At 38.8% G+C, this 22,472-nt stretch overlaps 1 long non-coding RNA gene across 1 annotated transcript; it reads left to right on the top strand.

The window, feature by feature from the left end:
- The first annotated feature begins 5,162 nt into the window (after positions 1–5,162).
- Positions 5,163–5,933, top strand: LOC125778170 (uncharacterized). The gene is made up of 4 exons (XR_007422537.1): positions 5,163–5,505; positions 5,571–5,638; positions 5,720–5,751; positions 5,806–5,933. It is a non-coding gene; the product is annotated as an uncharacterized LOC125778170 (long non-coding RNA).
- The last annotated feature ends 16,539 nt before the right edge of the window (positions 5,934–22,472 follow it).

Raw genomic sequence — 22,472 nt, 5'->3', positions numbered from 1 at the left:
AAAAAATTAATAGAGTCACTTTCGTAGTCAACCCCATTTTCATTGTCTACCTCTGCTACTGCTGCTGCGGCAGCAACCTCATACGTTTGGAGATCCTGATCAACATCCGAATGATTCAAATTGTTGATCCTTTGACGCCTAAAATCTGTCATACGCTCTGAATTATTCTGTCTCTTATTTCCCTGAACGGGAGCATTGTGAATACCGGCAGCTTGTGCCTGTTGGTATTCCGTTGGTTGCCTAAATTTAAACGAATTAGGATCGACGTCCATAGGTTCGGGGCCTCTACCATGAAAATCCCAATCATTTTCGCATTGCCTAAATGATGAAGCCTTTCCTGCATTATTTCTGCCCTGACTCTTGAAGTAATCTGGATTTTTTGCGTGATTGGCATCGCCGCCACTATTCTGTGAATAATTATTATGCCGCCGAGTTTGGGATTTTTGACCCCCTGACTTTTGAGCTCTCTCTTCGGCATTTTTAGCGTAAGTTGCCGCGAACATGTACCTATCGTGACTCGACTCGGCCTCGCGGGCTAGTGTCGAGGCACTTGGTAGATCCTTTGGTCTAGCTGGGAATACAGCCTGGTGTAGGGGTCTTTTTAAACCCGATACGAACGTGTTTAAGGCATCACATCTAAATTTTTCATTTAGGACAGCTGCAGCAGCTGCATCATATGTCATAAGCGTTTTATTTATTATTATTTATTCTTTTCTATCTCATCATAGTACTGTGACAAGCTCAAATCGCCCTGACGCAAGGTATCTAACTCTTGTTGGAGAATGCGCACTGGAGTTTTGTCAGCGTAGGTGAAATCTAATCGTGCCACAATGGCCTTAAAATTTTAAACTGTGCTAAATGAGGCCAGTATATTATTCGCCGAACCCCTAATCTTATTCCGAATAATACCTACTGCCTCGTAATGCTTTACGCTGCCTTCATAAGGTTCGAATAATTCGTAGGCGGCCATCGCTGCCTGCCTCTACGAAATTTATTCCTCTTGTTTACCATCAAACTCTGGCAATGACTTGACGAGGTCTAACGTCTGACTACACGATTTTCCCTACACTATCGCAATTTTCTGGTAGCTTTCTACTTCAGGGGTCGTGACCCTCAATGCACTCATCTCGTTCCTAACTTCACTAATTTTTTCACCAATAACCTGTTTCCATTGAGCGGCATGTGCCGCCAATGCGGCTTCTAACACCACTTGTACCTGTATTGCGTCCATACCCGTTTCTGTTTCCACTACGTCTGCCACACGTAACCTGCTAGTATGGTTTACCAATTCCTGCACTGAGTTATCGTAAAGCTCTTTATCGTGAGGAGGGTGGCTCATTAGACCCTGAACAAACTAACACACACAAGTATTTTTTCACTCAAACGCGGCACAATCCTTAACGGCCACCAAAACAATAAAAAATATAAAAAAGATCACTTCATTCTTTATATAATGCTGCTTTATTAATTTCACAAATGATGACGATTGGCTGTGCCATTCACTTAAATGATTTTTCAATAAATATGGTAATTCCGTTGTTCTGTGGCTGGGTTGTTGATTGTTGATCGCTAATTTTCCTCTTCGTGCCCCACGTTGGGCGCCAATTAAAAGATATATGCTGTAATCACTATATGATGTGTATGAGCCGGTCATCGGACGCGGCAATAATTACACTAGTTGTATGATTTGAAAATACACTTTATTGGCCAGGACCCATGTGCTCCGGCTTATGCTCAACTTAAATCTAACCTAGACCAAAACCTAACTTAACCATTAAGCCCTAAGAACGCATATTCAGTAGTCGACGCTGCCGGCTTTGCTGACTCTGCCTCATACAATTGTTTATCGAATTGGTGATAGTGCAAGCAACGATCGCTGGTCAACTGTTTACGCAATCGGCTATTGACACTGTTTATGTAAGAACGCTCACTTGCGTGTCGCTTGCTGTCCGTCCGCCTCGCCGCCTTGGTGGTTGTTATTGTTTACGTAATCTGCAGAACGGCGAATTATATGTCGTTGCTTTAGTGGCGGTCGTTGCCCACACAATCTGCTGATGAGGCAAGGTGTTGTATTGGCCTCACCACATTCGTACCCAACTGGAAATTAGGCATTATGTGTTAACTTACACAGGGCCAACATTACAACCTGATCTCATGTTGCTAATGCTAAATTGGCGCATGTTTAAATACGTTTTCAATGGGTGTGTAGAAAAAATGTACAGAGAAATTCTAGTACATGAAGATGACCAAGATTTCCAACGTATAGTCTTCCAGAAATCAAGTAATAGTCCAATCAGCGACTACAAACTTAAAACCGTCACCTTTGGCATCAATTGCGCACCCTATTTGGCGATCAGGACACTACATGAAGTGGCAAAAACAAATGCAACAAATTTGCCTGTTAATTTTGTAATTGAAGAAGCTGCTTCTAATATATTACTACATCTGGATGGTAATTGTTTATTTCACTTTTTTAAGCTTTAAAAAGTTAAAAGTTTGAACTTTATAGGCGACGATAGCTATTGAAAACTATGGATGAATTGAATGAAAGTCTTATCTTATCTTATTATCTTATCTTATCTTACCATCGCGGAAATTATCTATATGTGAATAAGAGTTTGGAATGGAGGACTAATGTTCTTGAGTATTTAGACGAAAGATGTTACCAACAAATGCTCCGCGTCTCCAGAGATCAAATTACGTTGCTATTGTCCTTGATCAAAGCCAGTGAACAGTTTAACAACGCTGAATCCATTAGACAATTTTCAGTAGAACTACAGTTAGCTATAACCTTATATCGTTTGGGTTCATCGGGTGAAAGTGCGGCGATGCGGAAAGTATCTACACTGTTTGGTGTAGGAGATGGTGAAACGCTTTACAAGATTACAAAGAGAGTATTTTCGTCTATTCTGGAGTTAAAATCTAGCTCTCTCCACTCAGGAAGGCTCACTTTTTTCTTCTTCTCAATGGCTAGCAGGAGTTTCTGCTTATCCATTGCTGACCACTCTTATCACGCTATTCAAATTTACAACAAAAGGATTATTCAAAGCGTAAAGCTTTAAACTTGCGTCATAGCAGATATTGCGTGAGGATTGAACATTGCTTTGGGATTCTAAGAGATCGCTTTGGCAGCCTCAAAGAATTAAGGGCACTGAGGCAGAAGCCAACCGCAAATCTTTGTACACAATAATGTTTGGTGATCAATAAAACGTTAATTAGTAATTAAATGTATGTTATACATAGTGGTATTAGCTATACCAACTGTATTTTTGATATAACTATTTATACTCGTATAAGTTCATACCTAAAGAAATAATCTAACTGCCATAAATAATCATAAATAAATACAAATGTAATTTAGTGTATTTAATTATTTTTATTTTCATATTTTTTTTCAATTTCGTACATAGCCACTCTTTCTTTCATTTCTAATTCTATCGTCTTGCATTTTTCATCAGTTTCAATTTTTTTCAATTCTATGTCTAATTTTTTTGACTCAATATCTAACTTTCTTTCCTGAATTTTCTTTTTTATTCGAATTTATACTCGTACTTATCAAACTCTAGCTTCTTCGCTTCCATAGCAATTTCTGCTTGGATAGCCGCCAATTGTTCAACGAATGATTTCGGAGGCCGAATTGGCCGTTGGTATGTTGATACTGATGTGGAGATTGGTGCGATCGAAGGTGCGGCATTTGATGGCGCAGCAGGTACACATTCTTCCTCCAAGAATTCTACTTCGAATTCTGGTGCAGGACTAACTGGGCATAATTGAGGCGAAGGAAGGTTACTTTGAACCAGTAACGGTTGTATGGCCGACAACCGCTTTCCAAATATTTCCCTCAGCTGGTCGTAATATGGACACTTTTAGCAATTTTTGCTGAAATTAGTAAAAAATGTTTTATTTACAATAAATTTAAAATATCTGTTCTGCACCCGTTGACGCGAGCCAGTCATTGGCTTTGCGGTACTGCGCAAGATTCCATGAGATATCCAACTGCGATTTTTGTAAAGATCGTTTATAAAACAATTGCGCAGTTGGAGCCTGAAATAACAGAAAACCGATTAAATCAAAAATTAAAAAAACAAGAAATGCGCTGTCGTGGGACCCCAGGCAGGAACGAAGTTCCTTCGGATAATGTAGAATCGATATAATTTGCAAAAAAAATACCACATGATTATACATGAACATTCGTAAGAAGGCAGCAAAATAACAATGGCCGGCATGTACAAAAGACAACACAGCTGTCCATTTTGCATGTACGCAATATCGTTGTGGCCATACTAATACCTTTCACTTCAATGAAATTTTAATATTTTGTTCAAAGTGAAATTTTTTTTATGCAAAAAATTAGTAAAAATTGGTAAATATTTTTTTTGTTTTAAATTATCAATTGTTATTACAAATGATATACTCGTAATAGAGCTATAATAGAGCTATTTTATGTTTTTATTTGTAAAATAACGTCAAGTTTGTTAGAGCTGTGAATAATTTTACATATTAGTGACATCACCACTCTACCTCCTCTTTCTATCTTCCATTCTACTGTCAACTCTACTGTCGTCCTACTGCCGTTGGCAAATATAGGAAATATTCAAGTTAGCGGGAACGAAAACTGTCGGCCTGCAGTCGTGTAGTCGTGCAGCTGTCAAAATAACAGTGTCCATAAGAACGTCTGTATTTTAATATTTGGCAGATGTAGTTTGCAGTCTATTGCGCTCTATGCATAATTTGCATACACAATAATGTTACAGATTTTCATGCCTAATTATTTTGCAAGACCTAAAAGTAGGCTATAACTAGCGATCTTACAGGTTATTTCTTACGGGTTATTTCTTACGGATATTTTTACGGGTTATTTCTTACGGTTTTTACTATCACTTTTTTTTCAGTTAGCTCCCGCAGCAAAATCCTATCTTCTGCAAGCCTGCCGTAAGGAGCTTCGTTCCAAAAATCCTATAAACTTACCTCAAATTCGCCTCTTCCGTTAAAAACTCTATAATGGAGTGGTGAGATGCATCTCCTCCTTCCACTTCTTGTTTGGCTGCTGCCTTTTCCTCTTCGCTGCGGGCGCAACTTCGGTATTCATTCTTATGGAAAACTGTAAAAATTCTTTATAATTTAAATATAAATTATAAAATATATTTAAAACTTACCTTCCTTAAGAATTTAACGACGTAATATGTCTTTATGTAAAATGACAGCTAAAACAGGGTTGCAATTATATTTTTGCGTGACATTGCACGCACAGCCATTGCAAATAATTTTCTGCGTGTGTTTGTTGTTGTGTCGGTGCACCAAGAGGAAATACCTGCAATTCGTGCGCCGTGCAAGGGTTTTGCAAGAGCAAGTGAATACCCCTAATATTAGAAAACGACAATCGATTAATATCTGTGATGACCCTGCAAGACGGAGGTAACAGATTGCACAAACACATTGAAACATTTTCAGCTGTTCACTAACACTGTTACATTTTCTGGAATTTTCAATGGAATGGGAGAATACGTAAGTAAGATAGAGAAAAACTATCGACATTATAAACATATTGTAATGTTAACTTGTTAGAATAGGAGAGGCGAATACCCAATATTTCAAGAAGAATAAACGAAAAGCGCAGTTTATTTTGGATTTTAAAGAGGTAAGTTCGCTAATTGATAATATGATATTTTATAATTAATTTCTAATTTATATATATATATTATTAATTTCTTTTATATAGAGAAAACGAAAGAGGTTAACAAGGAGAAAAAGGTAAGCATTGTGAATTTAATGTTGTGTGTATAATTAAAAATTTTAATATTACAGAAATCATTTGGACCATTGGTAGAATTCAAATCTATTGCGTGCAGCAACCAAATAATGGAGTATGTTTGAAATTATTAAAGTTAAATAGTGTATATTTAATTCAAATATTTGTAATAGATTGTGCATTTTATTTTGATTTTGTTATTAAATAAAGAGAAATAATAAAAAAACTGAGTTTTATTTAAAAGAATTTAATTTGCTAGATGTAACAAATGGGTAACAGATAATCTTGTTACTGCTTGTTCTTCCTAACATGCTTATATGTTAAAGGTAACAAACTGATAACCAAAATAATAACACTTACAGATATTCGGGTAACAAATACTTTTTGTTATCCATAACACATGGGTAAGCTAAGCGCTAACAAAATAATTTGTTACCCGTAACATACTGTGAAGAGATTTGCTAACAAATGTGTGTATTCTGTTAGAACAAGGCAGCATGCGATATTTGCCATTGGTTAGAGCGAGATAACCATTGAACATCAAATAGCTATGTGTTACTTTTTTCCCACTCTCTGAACAAAAGTAACAAATATTTTAACGAATGCAAAAGTGAACAATAACAATTCGCTTACACGTTTGCTAACAGCTACCCGTCTTGCAGGGGATTTTTATTCAGTATATTCAAAGTGGCAATCAAGACGTGTCGATATTAGTGATGGGCGATGTTGTGACTTTTAAGGAACACTGCTACTTGTGACTGTGACTTTGTAGTAGTGGTGATTTTAAACTGTGACTGTGACTAGAATAAAAATTGTAACAGACATAGGCCAATAAAATAGAACAAAATTGTTTCCTTTTTTCATTTATGTACAATCTACATATTTATTAGAATAAACAGAAATTAACATAGTAAATTCATTTCTAGAAAATCACCAAATACAAAGTATATACATAAAAGATAAAATTAAATAGTGTTAAAAATATGTACATTAAATGGAAAAGAAGGGCAAAATATCACATTTTGCGAAAACAGCATTCACTTTTTTAAAAAATTGCCACACATAACTCATTTTGGTTCTTTTTGACACAGACATCTTTAATTTTTATTAAGTATAAGTAAACTGATTTGTAACAGTTTCGTACAAAAATTAATGTAAATGATTCGTTATTTTTTAAGACGCACATTTCTAAAGTCGCACTAAATATATTCCCTGAAGGTTTTTTTCAATATAAGGATACTCAATAGTAGCTATTTAAAGTAAACGAAAACATATTTTAAAAATATTTCGTTACTTATAAAATAGTTTTTTTAAATTACTATATAAATTGATGCAATTTTAAGAGTTTTATAATTGGCTTTACTAAAGCATTGAGGTTTCTGTAATCAATTTAATTTGTACATGAATATTACCCGTTTAAAGATAAATTAACTTTTTATATGTTAACCAATTTATACTTATCATAAATTGAAGAAAATTCATAGCTTTAATGAATATGAATTCATCACAGTCGCAATTTTTTATATTCCACGATGAATGCTATTTTGTCACAGTCGCAATTTTTCATATGATACTGTGAATGCTATTTTGTCACAGTCGCAATTTTTCATATGATACTGTGACTGCTCCTTTGTCACAGTCGCAATTTTTTATATTCCGCGGTGAATGCTATTTTGTCACAGTCGCAATTTTTCATATGATGCTGTGACTGCAACTTTGTCACAGTCGCAATTTTTTATATTCCACGGTGAATGCTATTTTGTCACAGCCGCAATTTTTCATATGATACTGTGAATGCTATTTTGTCACAGTCGCAATTTTTCATGTGATACTGTGACTGCTACTTTGTTCGTTAATTCCTGTCACTGCTCCTTTAGGAAATTTGTCACAGCTGTGACCAGTGATTTTTAAGTAGCAGTGACAAAGTCACAGGTTCTCAAATATTTGCCATCTCTAGTCGATATACTTATTTTATTGAAGTGCAAATACCTCTGTAAAAAATTGAGTAAAATAAATATTAAATTTTGAAATTTTTGCGGATGATGTTATTTTCTGAAGAACTAGATAAAGTTTTACAACAAATAGCGATATGTCTTCACATAAAAACAAATTTAAATAAGCCCCGGCACAATTCCGATTTCTTTGGCGCCGCGATTTGAAGGTACCGTTGGAAAGAGGATGTCCTCCTCATTAAAAAACATACAGGGTTATAGGGTCCGCAAACGCTTAGTTTAGGAGATATTCGACCTTAAAGTTCAAAAATTCGCAAAATTCGAACATTTCAAGAAGCTATTTCAGCACGATAAACACACATTTTTTTCTTCAAATTAATTAAATTACACTATAATCTTTTAAGTAAATCTATATTTTACACTTTTAGCAGGTTTTTTACCCAAGAAATCTTTATTTTAAAAATTACTTTTTACACTCGCATCTTTTATGTGCTAACAATTATAAGGAAATGGAGCGCTGCCATATGATAATAAGCAAATATGAGCAATTCGCTGAATTTCTCTATTTTGATATAATTCCTCTTTCTTTAATTACCAATTTTAGTTTTAATAAAAACAAGTGTGTCTATAAATTATATCTCAAATTAAAATGAGTATGAACAATCTTTCCATGCATATGGATTTTTTCTTATTCAAATTTAATAAACAACTAGGTAATATATAATAATATTACGTATTAAAATAATAAAATGCTTAGGTTACGTCGGGTATTGGCTGGATCAGGATTATCTTTTTAAAGGAGTAATACGCGAAAGTACTTCGGTCACCCCGGGTATTCGCTCGACCTGGGTTATTTTTTTAGAGCGCGGCCGAAGCCCGCCAACGCAGAAAGGAGTACTACACGAAAGTACTTCGGTCACCCCGGGTATTCGCTCGACCTGGGTTATTTTTTTAGAGCGCGGCCGAAGCCCGCCAACGCGGAAAGGAGTACTACACGAAAGTACTTCGGTCACCCCGGGTATTCGCTCGACCAGGGTTATTTTTTTAGAGCGCGGCCGAAGCCCGCCAACGCAGAAAGGAGTACTACACGAAAGTACTTCGGTCACCCCGGGTATTCGCTCGACCTGGGTTATTTTTTTAGAGCGCGGCCGAAGCCCGCCAACGCAGAAAGGAGTACTACACGAAAGTACTTCGGTCACCCCGGGTATTCGCTCGACCAGGGTTATTTTTTTTGAGCGCGGCCGAAGCCCGCCAACGCAGAAAGGAGTACTACACGAAAGTACTTCGGTCACCCCGGGTATTCGCTCGACCTGGGTTATTTTTTTAGAGCGCGGCCGAAGCCCGCCAACGCAGAAAGGAGTACTACACGAAAGTACTTCGGTCACCCCGGGTATTCGCTCGACCAGGGTTATTTTTTTAGAGCGCGGTCGAAGCCCGCCAACGCAGAAAGGAGTACTACACGAAAGTACTTCGGTCACCCCGGGTATTCGCTCGACCAGGGTTATTTTTTTAGAGTGCGGCCGAAGCCCGCCAACGCAGAAAGGAGTACTGCACGAAATTACTTCGGTCACCCCGGGTATTCGCTCGACCTGGGTTATTTTTTTAGAGCGCGGCCGAAGCCCGCCAACACAGAAAGGAGTACTACACGAAAGTACTTCGGTCACCCCGGGTATTCGCTCGACCAGGGTTATTTTTTTAGAGCGCGGCCGAAGCCCGCCAACGCAGAAAGGAGTACTACACGAAAGTACTTCGGTCACCCCGGGTATTCGCTCGACCAGGGTTATTTTTTTAGAGCGCGGCCGAAGCCCGCCAACGCGGAAAGGAGTACTACACGAAAGTACTTCGGTCACCCCGGGTATTCGCTCGACCTGGGTTATTTTTTTAGAGCGCGGCCGAAGCCCGCCAACACAGAAAGGAGTACTACACGAAAGTACTTCGGTCACCCCGGGTATTCGCTCGACCAGGGTTATTTTTTTAGAGCGCGGCCGAAGCCCGCCAACGCAGAAAGGAGTACTACACGAAAATACTTCGGTCACCCCGGGTATTCGCTCGACCAGGGTTATTTTTTTAGAGTGCGGCCGAAGCCCGCCAAACCAGAAAGGAGTACTACACGAAATTACTTCGGTTGCCCCGGGTATTCGCTCGACCAGGGTTATTTTTTTAGAGCGCGGCCGAAGGCCGCCAACGCAGAAAGGAGTACTACGCGAAAGTACTTCAGTCAACCCGATATGATATAAATTTTACAATATTATAATAGATTTTTACTTATTTGTCTTTATTGAACATAAATCGCAAATTATACATATACATATGTAGATGGAAAAAGTTTTCACAACTCAATATTATAACTTGAAAGATGTTGGAAAGTATGTTTTATTATAATTAATATAGAAAAAAGAATCACGCAAAGAAACAAACAAAGAAATATCGTTAAGAATCCTACAAATTTGGTGTTTAAGATGTGGCAAGGCTTGTTTTCCTCATAATTGTAAACAATCTAACCTTTGCAGCGATGAGTGAGATAAGTGATTTTTAAATTAATAAATTTAGGTAAAATATTACAAAATAAAAGTGAAATGAGAACTTATTGCAATCTTTAAAGTGTTTATTTAAATATACCAAGTGAAAAATGTAAAAAAAATAGTGAAACTTAAAGAAATACCATGTGTTTTTAGTGCAAATTTTTGAATCTTTAATCGTGAATATTTTGAAAAATATAAGTTATTTTAAAATAATTTTTGGATATTCCTCCTCTGGAGAAGCTCCCCTATCCGCACATACCTCATTTATACGGAAATTCGGTTTTTTACCCCTCCGCCAAAGTAATCGGAATCGTGCCTAAGCCCCACAAACACAACACGGAAATAAATAATTTGATAAATTTTTAAAAATTATGTAAAAATATTACAAATCACTTGGAAACAAAAAACTTCTTCTTCTTTACTGGCGTAGACACTGCTTACGCGATTATAGCCGAGTCAACAACAGCGCGCCAATCGTTTCTTTTCTTCGCTACGTGGCGCCAATTGGATATTCCAAGCGAGGCCAGGTCCTTCTCCACTTGGTCCTTCCACCGGAGTGGAGGTCTTCCTCTTCCTCTGCTTCCCGCGGCGGGTACTGCGTCGAATACTTTCAGAGCTGGAGTGTTTTCATCCATCCGGACAACATGACCTAGCCAGCGTAGACGCTGTCTTTTAATTCGCTGAACTATGTCGATGTCGTCGTATATCTCGTACAGCTCATCGTTCCATCGGATGCGGTATTCGCCGTGGCCAACGCGCTAAGGACCATAAATCTTCCGCAGAACTTTTCTCTCGAAAACTCGCAACGTCGACTCATCGGTTGTTGTCATCGTCCAAGCCTCTGCACCATATAGCAGGACGGGAATTATGAGCGACTTATAGAGTTTGTTGGCAAGAGTAATCCTGCGTTGGATTTCTAGGCTGACATTGTTGGTGGTGTTAATGCTGGTTCCTAAATAGACAACTTCAAAGTTATGACTGTCAACAGTGACGTGAGTGCCAAGTCGCGAGTGCGACGACTGTTTGTTTGATGACAGGAGATATTTCGTCTTGCCCTCGTTCACTGCCAGACCCATTTGCGTTGCTTCCTTGTTCAGTCTGGAGAAAGCAGAACTAACGGCGCGGGTGTTGAGACCGATGATATCAATATCATCGGCATACGCCAGCAGCTGTACACTCTTATAAAAGATTGTACCTGCTCGATTCAGTTCTGCAGCTCTAATAATTTTCTCCAACAGCAGATTGAAAAAGTCGCACGATAGGGAGTCGCCTTGTCTGAAACCTCGTTTGGTATCGAACGGCTCGGAGAGGTCCTTCCCGATCCTGACGGAGCTTTTCGTGTTGCTCAACGTCAGTTTACACAGCCGTATTAGTTTTGTGGGGATACCAAATTCAGACATCGTGGCATAAAGGCAGCTCCTTTTCGTGCTGTCGAAAGCAGCTTTGAAATCGACGAATAGGTGGTGAGTGTCGATTCTCCTTTCACGGGTCTTTTCCAAGATTTGGCGCATGGTGAATATCTGGTCGGTTGTTGATTTACCAGGTCTGAAGCCACACTGATAAGGTCCAATCAGTTTGTTGACGGTGGGCTTTAATCTTTCACACAATACGCTCGATAGAACCTTGTACGCGATGTTGAGGAGGCTAATCCCACGGTAGTTGGCGCAGATTGGCAAAAAACTAGTATATTAATAATTAGTAAAAATCCCTGCTGCCTGTAAAGCTAACTGGTCACCCATAGATTATCAGGTATAATGGGTTTATTATGCGATAGGTTACTTTTGTTCTAACCTCGGGGAAATAGCAACTATTTATTCTCTTTCACAACGCGTCGGCGTGATTAGCTTACTCACTCTCTCTCTTCGATTTTGCGCAAATGCCACATATATTTTCTTGCTCTAATTTGGGAACTATTTTGGAAAACTATCTGTAACTCTTCGACTAAGAGCGTCTGTTTTATTGGCTTTTTGTTTTGTTAGCCATCTGTTAATGAAAATAGTTTGTTTCCCTACAAGAATAAAGTAACCAATTCATTTGTAAAGCTTCACCTCTTATACTACTACATGTGTATCTATATCTAATTCTTTGTTTTGAAACGGTAAATTCAGTTGTAAGAGTAGTAACATTGATCATACATAATTTTTGAATATGTAAAAATGAGACGCACATATTAACAATGAATCTGTTAAAAATTGACATTCGAAGAAAAATTTGAAGAACGTAGGTAAGTTTCTAATATTTTGTTAATATTTATTTAATTATAATCTTTTCAGAACAAGAAAAATTGAATGATTGGAAGACAAAGAATTAAATATTTTTTTTTTTTCATTTTATTTATTTTTTTTATTTTATTAAAGCTTACATAATAAACAAATTATTATATAAACTATAGTACGCAGCACTAGCATCATAGGCTTTCGGCTGACTGGTGGGATAATAGTTGGGTTCATTAAAAGCTGAACAGGATCATTATATAAGCTGTCTTCCATATTGTCTTTTTAAAAAGGCAGTCCAGATTCAGGCAATATGTTTTTTATCGGAGATGTTGGTAACAAATAGTCTTTTTCTTACATATTGACAATGTTGCTTAAATGAGTACCTAGAGTCTAATATTAAGCCTAGGAACTTAAAACTATCTGTACAGATTAAATTTATATTATTAACGGTAAGTGTGGGTGTATTACAACAGAGCCGCTCAAAATTTTTCATGCCTATACTCGGAGTATAGGCAAGTAAATGCAGTCGAAGCATGTACGCTATGACGCTAATTCTGCCAGCGTCTTGCATCATCTTGAAGTCGATATGGAAAAAATCATGGAAAGTTAAAAAAAATTAACTTAAAATTATTGTTGTTCTTAATTGCTTTTTTAATCAAAAACCATAATTTTTGATTTTTTTCTAAATTTTTAATAACAAAATAACCAAATAGCACGATTTTACTCAGTGTACTAAGCAAGCGCGCGCACACAATCATACGCTAGCAGATATTAAATGTGTGATTGTATGCGTTGGTAAATAAATTGCGCATTATTTTGAGCGGCTCTGTATTACAATGATGTTTCTTACAAATATGTAATAACTTAGATTTAGAGGTAGAAATTGACGTGCCCGAAGAACCGGACCAATGGAATAAGAGGGATAAGATTTTAGAAAAGGAAGACGTAACAACGGACAAATCGGTGGAATTAGAAAATAATACTAAATCATCAGCATAGATTTGGTGACTGATATTAGGGAAGTCAGATAAAATTGTACTGATTTTGAAGCGCAAATTCTAAGGCTATATCTTGCGGATATAGTAGATTGCCACGAGGAAAATTGAGGAGAGAAATCGGAAAAAAGGAGGTTAAACTAGTGAACTTTTGAAATAACTTAAAGTGAAAGATTCATTAGGAGGGGAATAGGCACAAATAATGATTAGTTTATAAAAGTTCGAGTTCGATGTAATTATTTAAGTATCCGTTGATATTCCACTGAAGGATGGATAACATGGATAGAAAAATAAAGAAAAAATAATAATGTGAGGTTATGGGAATTTATTGTTCCATCAACGAGGGTGACGGAGATGAAAGGGAGGAGGAAGTTGGATAGGTGTTAAGAGCAAGAGGGGAGATGGAAAAAGATGCCAGGGAAGATAAGGTGTGTGAGGAGGGCGATGAGATGTGCGAAAGTGGAGAGAAAGATGGGGAGGGGGAAGAATCCAAGGATGGAGGGTATAGAAGAGGGGAGTTCTTTGAAGTTTCTGGAAGTTCTATGTGATGCAATGGATTGTTGGTGGAGGATGAATCGTTGTTAGTTTTTGTTGTTGTTGCGTTATTATTGAGGTTAGAGTTTTTTGATATTGAAGTATTATCTTTGTTATTAGGATTTTTTGAATTTGTATTTATATCACTGTTAGTTTGCATTTTTGCCACGTTGGCGAAGGAGAAGGGGGATGGGGTGGAAGGAAGTTGATTTTTATACATGGTAATGGCGTCACGCATGGTGCATTTGTGTATAGTTTTAATTTTTAATATTTCTTTCGATTGAATAAATTTAGGGCAAGCATTTGAGGACGAGGGGTGCGCAGTTAGCGCAGTAAACTCTGGTGCAATCAGAAGGAGGAGAGTGGTTAAGAGGAAGGTTGCAAATGACACAGGAAGGAGTTTTTACGCAGTGTTTAGCGGTGTGTCCTAATAGCTGACAAGTTTTGCAGCGCATAGGATTAGGGTAGTACGGACGGACATCTAGGGTTCTCCAGGCTACATCAATTCTGTTAGGAAGTGTATATTTATTGAATGTTAATAATACGGCACCAGTAGGTACACGAACGCCTTTAACTATTTTGTTAAACTTGTGGACTGCAGAGACACCTTGTTCCTTGAGACCTTCAATTATTTCATCGTCGCTAAGTTGGCAAATAAAGGGGGCATAAATTGTGCCCTTGACTGAGTTAAGGGTGCTGTGAAGAGCAACTTCAACAGCACCTGCACCGGGTAGATTCTTAGTGAAAAGGAATTTATCAGCAATTTTTCGATTTTTTACAAGGAGGAGTAGGCTGCCATCGCGAAGTGACGAGACGTTGTTAATATCTTTACTGATAGATTGAATACCTTTATAAATCGCGAAGCAGGAGATGGAAGTAATAGGTTTACTGGCATCCCGCGACTTAAAGACGAGGTATTTGGGGTCATCCTTCTTTGTTATGGGGAGTTCCGGAAATGGGTCCAACGTTGTTTGTTCAGGCTTTTTTCTTTTAGTTTTCTGGGCTGAGGATAAAAGGGCAAACCTATTATCACCCAGATTGTTGGCCCCAGGGGGCATTGTGAAAATATTACTTCTTATGTATGCAAAAATGTATGAATGTAGCACAAGTTAATAATAAGAAATAAACACAACGAGAAATTAACAGTAAAAAAGTTATTTGTGCACAACTGTAAAGTAGCGTTATAACACAGACACCGCTAGAATGACCGCGAGAGAAAAAGAAAAATGCGACCGTACGGTTTGACAACTCGGTTGCGACTGAGAATTAAATATATTGTTACAAAAAGTAGTATTAAGTTGTATTTGTATTACTATATGCATCCCTGATTATGAACAATAGCTGTAGGTATATGGAATAGCATTTGTCTTGTTGTAGACATCTGGCGCCACGGCTGTCTGCTTGTCGAAACAATAGACATCTGGCGCCGCACTGTCTGCTTGTCTAGTTAAACAATTGCTGAGTCGGGCGCCGCGACTGTCTGCTTGCGTCTGGCGCCGTATAGCCGTATGTTCTGGTAATTTCCAGACGCGATATTCTAGAAGGACACGTCGGCATCAGCGAGAAGTGCGTGGCTATAGCCGTATGTTCTGGTAATTTCCAAACGCGATATTCTAGAAGGACACGTCGGCATCAGCGAGAAGTGCGTGGCTATATAAGCCGTGGCAGCGCCAACGTAATCGATCAGTGCTAAGAGTAAACTGCTATAGTGTAGACGAGTTGTGAAATAAAGAGTTGTTGAATTAAATTAAACAGTGTTGATTTTATTTGTCAATCCAGAGATACGAACCTAACAAAGTAAACTAGCAAGAGTAAATTCGTAACAATTGGTGTCAGAAGTGGGATTGTCAAATAATCCAAATTCAAGATGGTTAAATTCGGAGAATTGAGAATTCAGCAATTAAAAAGGGAACTGGAGGAGCGTAATTTGCCGATAAGCGGGCAAAAGGCGGATCTGCAGGCACGACTACGTGAAGCAATGGAAGCGGATGGAATTAATGTGGACGAGTTCGAATTTGATGGGCCAGGAACTTCTACAAAGGTAGAAGAAAAATTAGAAGAACAACGAACATCATCAAGTGTAGACACTAACATGCTATTAGTGGCTATTAAGCAAATAGCAGAAAATGCAGTGCAAACAGAAAATCGTTTGGCACAGCAAATAGCAGAAAATGCAATGCAAACAGAAAATCGTCTGGCACAGCAAATGACGCAAATAGCTGAAAATGCAGAAAATGCAGTGCAAACAGGAAATCGTCTGGCACAGCAAATGACGCAAATAGCTGAAAATACATCACAGTTAGAGTCTCGCCTTACACAACAAATGACTGAAAATAATACGCAGTTAGAAAAGCGTTTGGTACAACAGATTACAGAAAGTAATACACAAGTGCAACAGAAAGTTTCAAAATTGGAAGACGAATTAAGCACGTTAAAAAATGACGAAGAAAATTTGAAATCAGAAGTTCTTCATTTGAGTAATCGGATGCGAGAACTGCAACTGCATGGCCCTGCACCATCAACAAATAATCCAAGATTGAAGGCACCCACATTCGATGGAAGTATTCCATTTCAAATTTTCAAACTTCAGTTTGAAAAGACAGCATTGGCCAATAACTGGAATGCAGCGGACAAAGTGGCGTCCTTGTTTGTATCATTGAAAGGACCTGCGGCAGAAATCCTTCAGACTATTCCAGACTGTGAACGGGACAACTATGAGGCATTGATGAGTGCGATAGAAAGACGATATAGTAGTGAGCACCGGAAACAAATATACCAGATCGAACTGCAAAATAGGGGTCAGAAGATGAACGAGTCATTGCAAGAGTTCGCAACTGAAATCGAACGACTGGCTCATTTGGCAAATGCAGATGCACCTGTGGATTACATTGAGAGGGTAAAAATTCAATGTTTCATAAATGGAATTCGTGATGTGGACACCAAACGCGCCACATATGCATTGCCAAAAAGAACGTTTGCTGAAACGGTTTCGCACGCCCTCACACAGGAAACAGCTTCCCTACTAAGTAAACCAGCACACAAAGTACAAAGGGTTGAAATGGAACAACCGGCGCTGATGGAAGAAATATTGAAGACTCTGAAGACAATTGCTGCACCGCGAGTAAATACAACAGGAAGATGTTTCAACTGTGGAAAAGCGGGTCACTTTGCCCGAAATTGCAATATAAAAGTAAACCCATCAAAACGGAAACAACCAACAGATAACGAGGACGGAGCATCCACATATCACAAGTCGTTAAACTAAAACGGAACAGTTCAAAGGGGCGTGAGCTGGTTCCCACAACTATTTGCCCCGCCATCTCGATATCACAAATAGGTCGCCATGACAACAATCTTACTATCAACGGCATCGTAAATGGACGACTGTCAACGCTTACTTTGGATACTGGTGCCACACATTCAATTATCCGACCGGATGTGGTAAGAGGAACGGTTGAACCATTAGTCGGTTGCAAGCTTCGAACGGCCACCGGGGAGGAAGCAGCTGTCGCGGGAAAAGTGTTTTGCAAAGTGATGATTGGTACCCTGGAAGTGAATCACACCTTCATCGTAGCAGAAATCACGGATGAAATTATAATGGGAGTAGATTTCATGATTGATCATGGGGTTACTTTGGATTTAAACAAGCAAATGCTGTTTTGCCAGAACATGGAGATGCCTATAAACACCGGATATGTGACCAACGTTGAAAGTAAGAGGGTGATTGTTGATGATAATCAGAGTATTCCACCAAAATCTGAGGCGATTGTATGGGCCAAAGTGAATGGAGGTGGTGGGTCTGAAGAGTTGTGGATTGTGGAACCAACAAAAATAGATACACCCATATTGGTAGGAAGAACGCTTGTGAAAACTAGTGAAGACGCCACCATTCCGGTCAGAGTAGTGAATGAATTCAACACGCCTATAAGTCTGAAGAAAGGAGCAGTAATTGGACAGTGCCAGAATATAAGTGCAATAGCACGATGCGAACGGTCACAACAGAAACCTACTATTGAGCCACAGCAGATAAGTCCTACACTCCTAAATAATTTGCTGAACGAACTGCATGGAAATGAAAAATTAAAAGCAGAAAAACTATTAGAAAAATACGCATCCATATTTGCAAACGAAGGAAACACAGGAAGAACCGGCATTGTCAAACATCGCATAAATACCGGAGACGCTAAACCAATCCGACAAGCTCCGCGTAGGGTTCCACTAGCAAAACGAGAGGATGCTAACAAAATTATTGAAGACATGCACAAAAACGGTGTAATCGAACCTTCAATAAGTCCATGGAGCTCACCTATCGTCTTAGTTAAAAAGAAAGATGGTAGCACCCGTTTCTGCGTAGATTATAGGAAGTTGAATGATGTCACAAAGAAAGACAGTTATCCTCTACCAAGAATCGACGATACATTAGACACCTTGTCTGGAGCGAAATGGTTTTCTACATTAGATCTACAAAGTGGATATTGGCAAGTCGAGATTGATGAATGTGACCGTGAAAAGACCGCTTTCAGTATGGGCGACGGGTTATGGGAATTCTCTGTGATGCCATTTGGGTTATGTAATGCGCCTGCAACGTTCGAGCGACTGATGGAACATGTGTTAAAAGGACTCAACTGGAAGACATGTTTGGTGTATCTTGATGACATTATCATCATGGGAAAAAGTTTTGATGATCATCTGAGAAATCTAGAGGAAGTCTTTCAGCGAATAGCATCAGCCGGATTACGCTTGAATCCCAAAAAGTGTTCATTATGGAAGAAGCAGGTCACATATCTCGGACATAAAGTGTCAACTGAGGGAATTCACACCGAAGAAGGAAAAATAAAAGCAGTGAAAGATTGGCCTCGACCCACCAACATTCATGAACTCCGCAGCTTCCTCGGCTTATGCACGTATTACCGCCGTTTCGTAGCTGGATTTGCGAACGTGGCTAGAAGTTTACATGATTTAACAAAGAAGAATCGCCCGTTTGTATGGCAGTTGGAACAAGAAAAAGCGTTTGAGCAGCTTAAGGAACTACTTTGTACGGCGCCGATGTTGGCTTATCCAATACCTGGAAAGAAATTCATCCTGGATACAGATGCGAGCGCTTATGGAATTGGAGGTGTCCTGTCTCAGCTCATCGACGGACAAGAAAGAGTAATTGGGTATTACAGCAGAGTGCTCGGGAAACCAGAGAAAAACTACTGTGTGACGCGAAAAGAACTACTAGCTGTGGTGGAATGTGTAAAACATTTCCATAAGTATTTGTATGGACAACGATTCTTGCTGAGGACTGATCATGCAGCATTAAAATGGTTATTACAGTTTAAGAATCCGGAAGGCCAAATTGCACGATGGATCGAAAGATTACAGAATTACGACTTCGAAACGGAACATCGAAAGGGGATTCACCACACAAATGCGGATGCATTATCACGTCGCCCTTGTCCACTGGAATGTAAACATTGCTCCAAATCAGAAGGAAAAGAAGGTATAATCGACGTGCGATTACTGAATATAGAACCTGAAGATGATTGGACTCCTCACCGCATCAGAATCAATCAGCTGGAGGACCCTGATCTTGCAAAGCTGGTAATGGTCAAAGAAAATGGGGTACGACCACCAAAGGAACAAATAAGTAGCGAGAGTCCAACTGCAAAAGCATATTGGGCCCAATGGAACAGCATAAACCTCGTTAATGGATACCTTCATCGTACCTGGGAAAGCGAAGATGGCAAACATTCTCGTCTGCTGATCATAGTACCGAAGTCCATGATCCCAAAAGTATTGAAAGAATATCACAATGGACCTAGTGGAGGGCACCTTGGAATAACAAAAACTATAGAGAAGATTAAACAACGGTTCTACTGGATCGGTTGTCGAGATTCCATAGCAGAATGGATAAGTAATTGCGTAGAGTGCATGGCAGCTAAAGGTCCTAAAGCCAAAAGTCGCGGTAGGCTACAACAGTACAACGTGGGATCACCATTTGAACGAGTCGCAATGGATATTGCAGGTCCGTTCCCAACCAGTACGGCCGGAAACAAATATCTACTGGTTGTCATGGACTATTTCAGTAAATGGCCAGAAGTATATGCCTTACCAAACCAGGAAGCGAAGACAGTAGCCGGAGCGTTTGTAGAAAATTGGATAACAAGGTTCGGAGTGCCCGTCGAATTACACTCAGATCAAGGCAGGAATTTCGAATCTTCCATTTTCCAAGAAGTCTGTACATTATTGGGCATCCACAAGACACGGACAACAGCGTTACACCCACAATCAGATGGGATGGTAGAGAGATTCAACCGAACGCTCGAAGAACATCTGCGGAAAATCGTTGATAAAGACCAACGGAATTGGGACAAGTGCATCCAGATGTTCCTGCTGGCGTATCGTTCAGCGAAGCACGAGACAACTGGTTACACGCCAGCAAAGATTATTTTCGGATCTGATCTGCGACTCCCTGCTGATCTTAAGTTTGGTACGAATCCTACAGCTGTAAGAAATGATGGAGATTATTGTTCTGCCTTAAAGGAAGAAATGAATGAATTGCATCTAATGGTAAGACAGCATACGCATCTGATGAGCAATAAGATGAAGGACCGGTTCGATCAAGCGGCAAATTCAAAAGGTTTTGAAGAAGGTGATCTGGTCCTGTTGTACAATCCACTTCGAAAGAAAGGCTTGTCCCCGAAATTGCAGACAGCCTGGGAAGGACCCTATATGGTGATGAAACGACTTAATGACGTGGTATACCACATACAAAGAAATGGGAAAGCACGATGTAAAATGAAAGTAGTACATTTGGAGAGGCTCGCCCCATTTGGTTCAAGAGGATTCGTGCCTAATCGGGACGATTAGGCTTTAGTGGAGGGCAGTGTTACAAAAAGTAGTATTAAGTTGTATTTGTATTACTATATGCATCCCTGATTATGAACAATAGCTGTAGGTATATGGAATAGCATTTGTCTTGTTGTAGACATCTGGCGCCACGGCTGTCTGCTTGTCGAAACAATAGACATCTGGCGCCGCACTGTCTGCTTGTCTAGTTAAACAATTGCTGAGTCGGGCGCCGCGACTGTCTGCTTGCGTCTGGCGCCGTATAGCCGTATGTTCTGGTAATTTCCAGACGCGATATTCTAGAAGGACACGTCGGCATCAGCGAGAAGTGCGTGGCTATAGCCGTATGTTCTGGTAATTTCCAGACGCGATATTCTAGAAGGACACGTCGGCATCAGCGAGAAGTGCGTGGCTATATAAGCCGTGGCAGCGCCAACGTAATCGATCAGTGCTAAGAGTAAACTGCTATAGTGTAGACGAGTTGTGAAATAAAGAGTTGTTGAATTAAATTAAACAGTGTTGATTTTATTTGTCAATCCAGAGATACGAACCTAACAAAGTAAACTAGCAAGAGTAAATTCGTAACAATATTATTGAAATTTCATTCAACCACACATACACATTTACTCGGTAAATCTAATACTTTCTGTGGCTGTGTTTGTATAATTGCGAAAGTCTCCAGCCTGATGGAACCAGTTGTAGAAGCCTTCAGATAACTTAACTCAAATCTGCCACCAACACTAACAGATTCACAGGCTAGTTCACTAAGAAAAATCTTAAAGTTGCAGTTAATAGCGTTATTAAAAACCGCGGATTGGCACAATTTCGATTTTTTTGGCGCCGCGATCTGAAGGTACCGTTGGAAAGAGGAAGTCCTTCAGATTAAAAAATATGCAGGGCTATAACCCTGAAAAACGCTTAGTTTACGAGATATTCGACTTTAAAGTTCAAAAAATCACAAAATTCGAACATTCCAACAAGCTTTTTCACTACATTTAACACACTTTTTATCTCAAATTCATTTAACTGAACTGTAAACATTTAAACAAATCCACAATTTACACTTTTTGCAGGTTTTATAAGCAAGAAATCTATATTAGCAATCTTAGTGCTATAAAAACAATTGTCTATAAGTCATATTTCAAATTAAAATGAATATAAACGATCTTATCTTAAACATGCATATTAATGTATAAATATAATAAACAATTAAGTAATATTAAATAATAATATAACGTAATAAATACTTAGGTTTTAGGCCGCCAACGCAGAAAGGAATACTACGCTAAAGTACTTCAGTCATCTTGGTCGAGACAATACCAGTGATATTTTATTAAAGCGGGCCAAAGGCCGCCAACGCAAAAAGGAGTACTACGCGAAAGTGCTTCAGTCACCTCGATATAATATAAATTCTATAATATTATCATAGAGCTTTACTTATTTGTGTTTGTTAAGTATAAATCACATATTATACGAGGATAGGTATATGGAAAAAGTGTTCACAACTCGATTATGGCTTGAAAAATGTTGGAAAATATTTTTTTTATTATTATTAATATAGAAAAATAATCGAATTTGCAAACAAAGAAAAATCGTTGAGAATCCTATATATTTGGTGTAAGATGTGGCATCGTTTTACTCATAATTGTAAACAATCTAACCTTTTCAAC

This window comes from Bactrocera dorsalis, chromosome 4 (assembly GCF_023373825.1).
Source record: "Bactrocera dorsalis isolate Fly_Bdor chromosome 4, ASM2337382v1, whole genome shotgun sequence".
Lineage (NCBI taxonomy): Eukaryota > Metazoa > Arthropoda > Insecta > Diptera > Tephritidae > Bactrocera > Bactrocera dorsalis.
The sequence above is the reverse complement of the archived record's forward strand: the minus strand, read 5'-3'. Positions and strand labels throughout refer to the sequence as shown.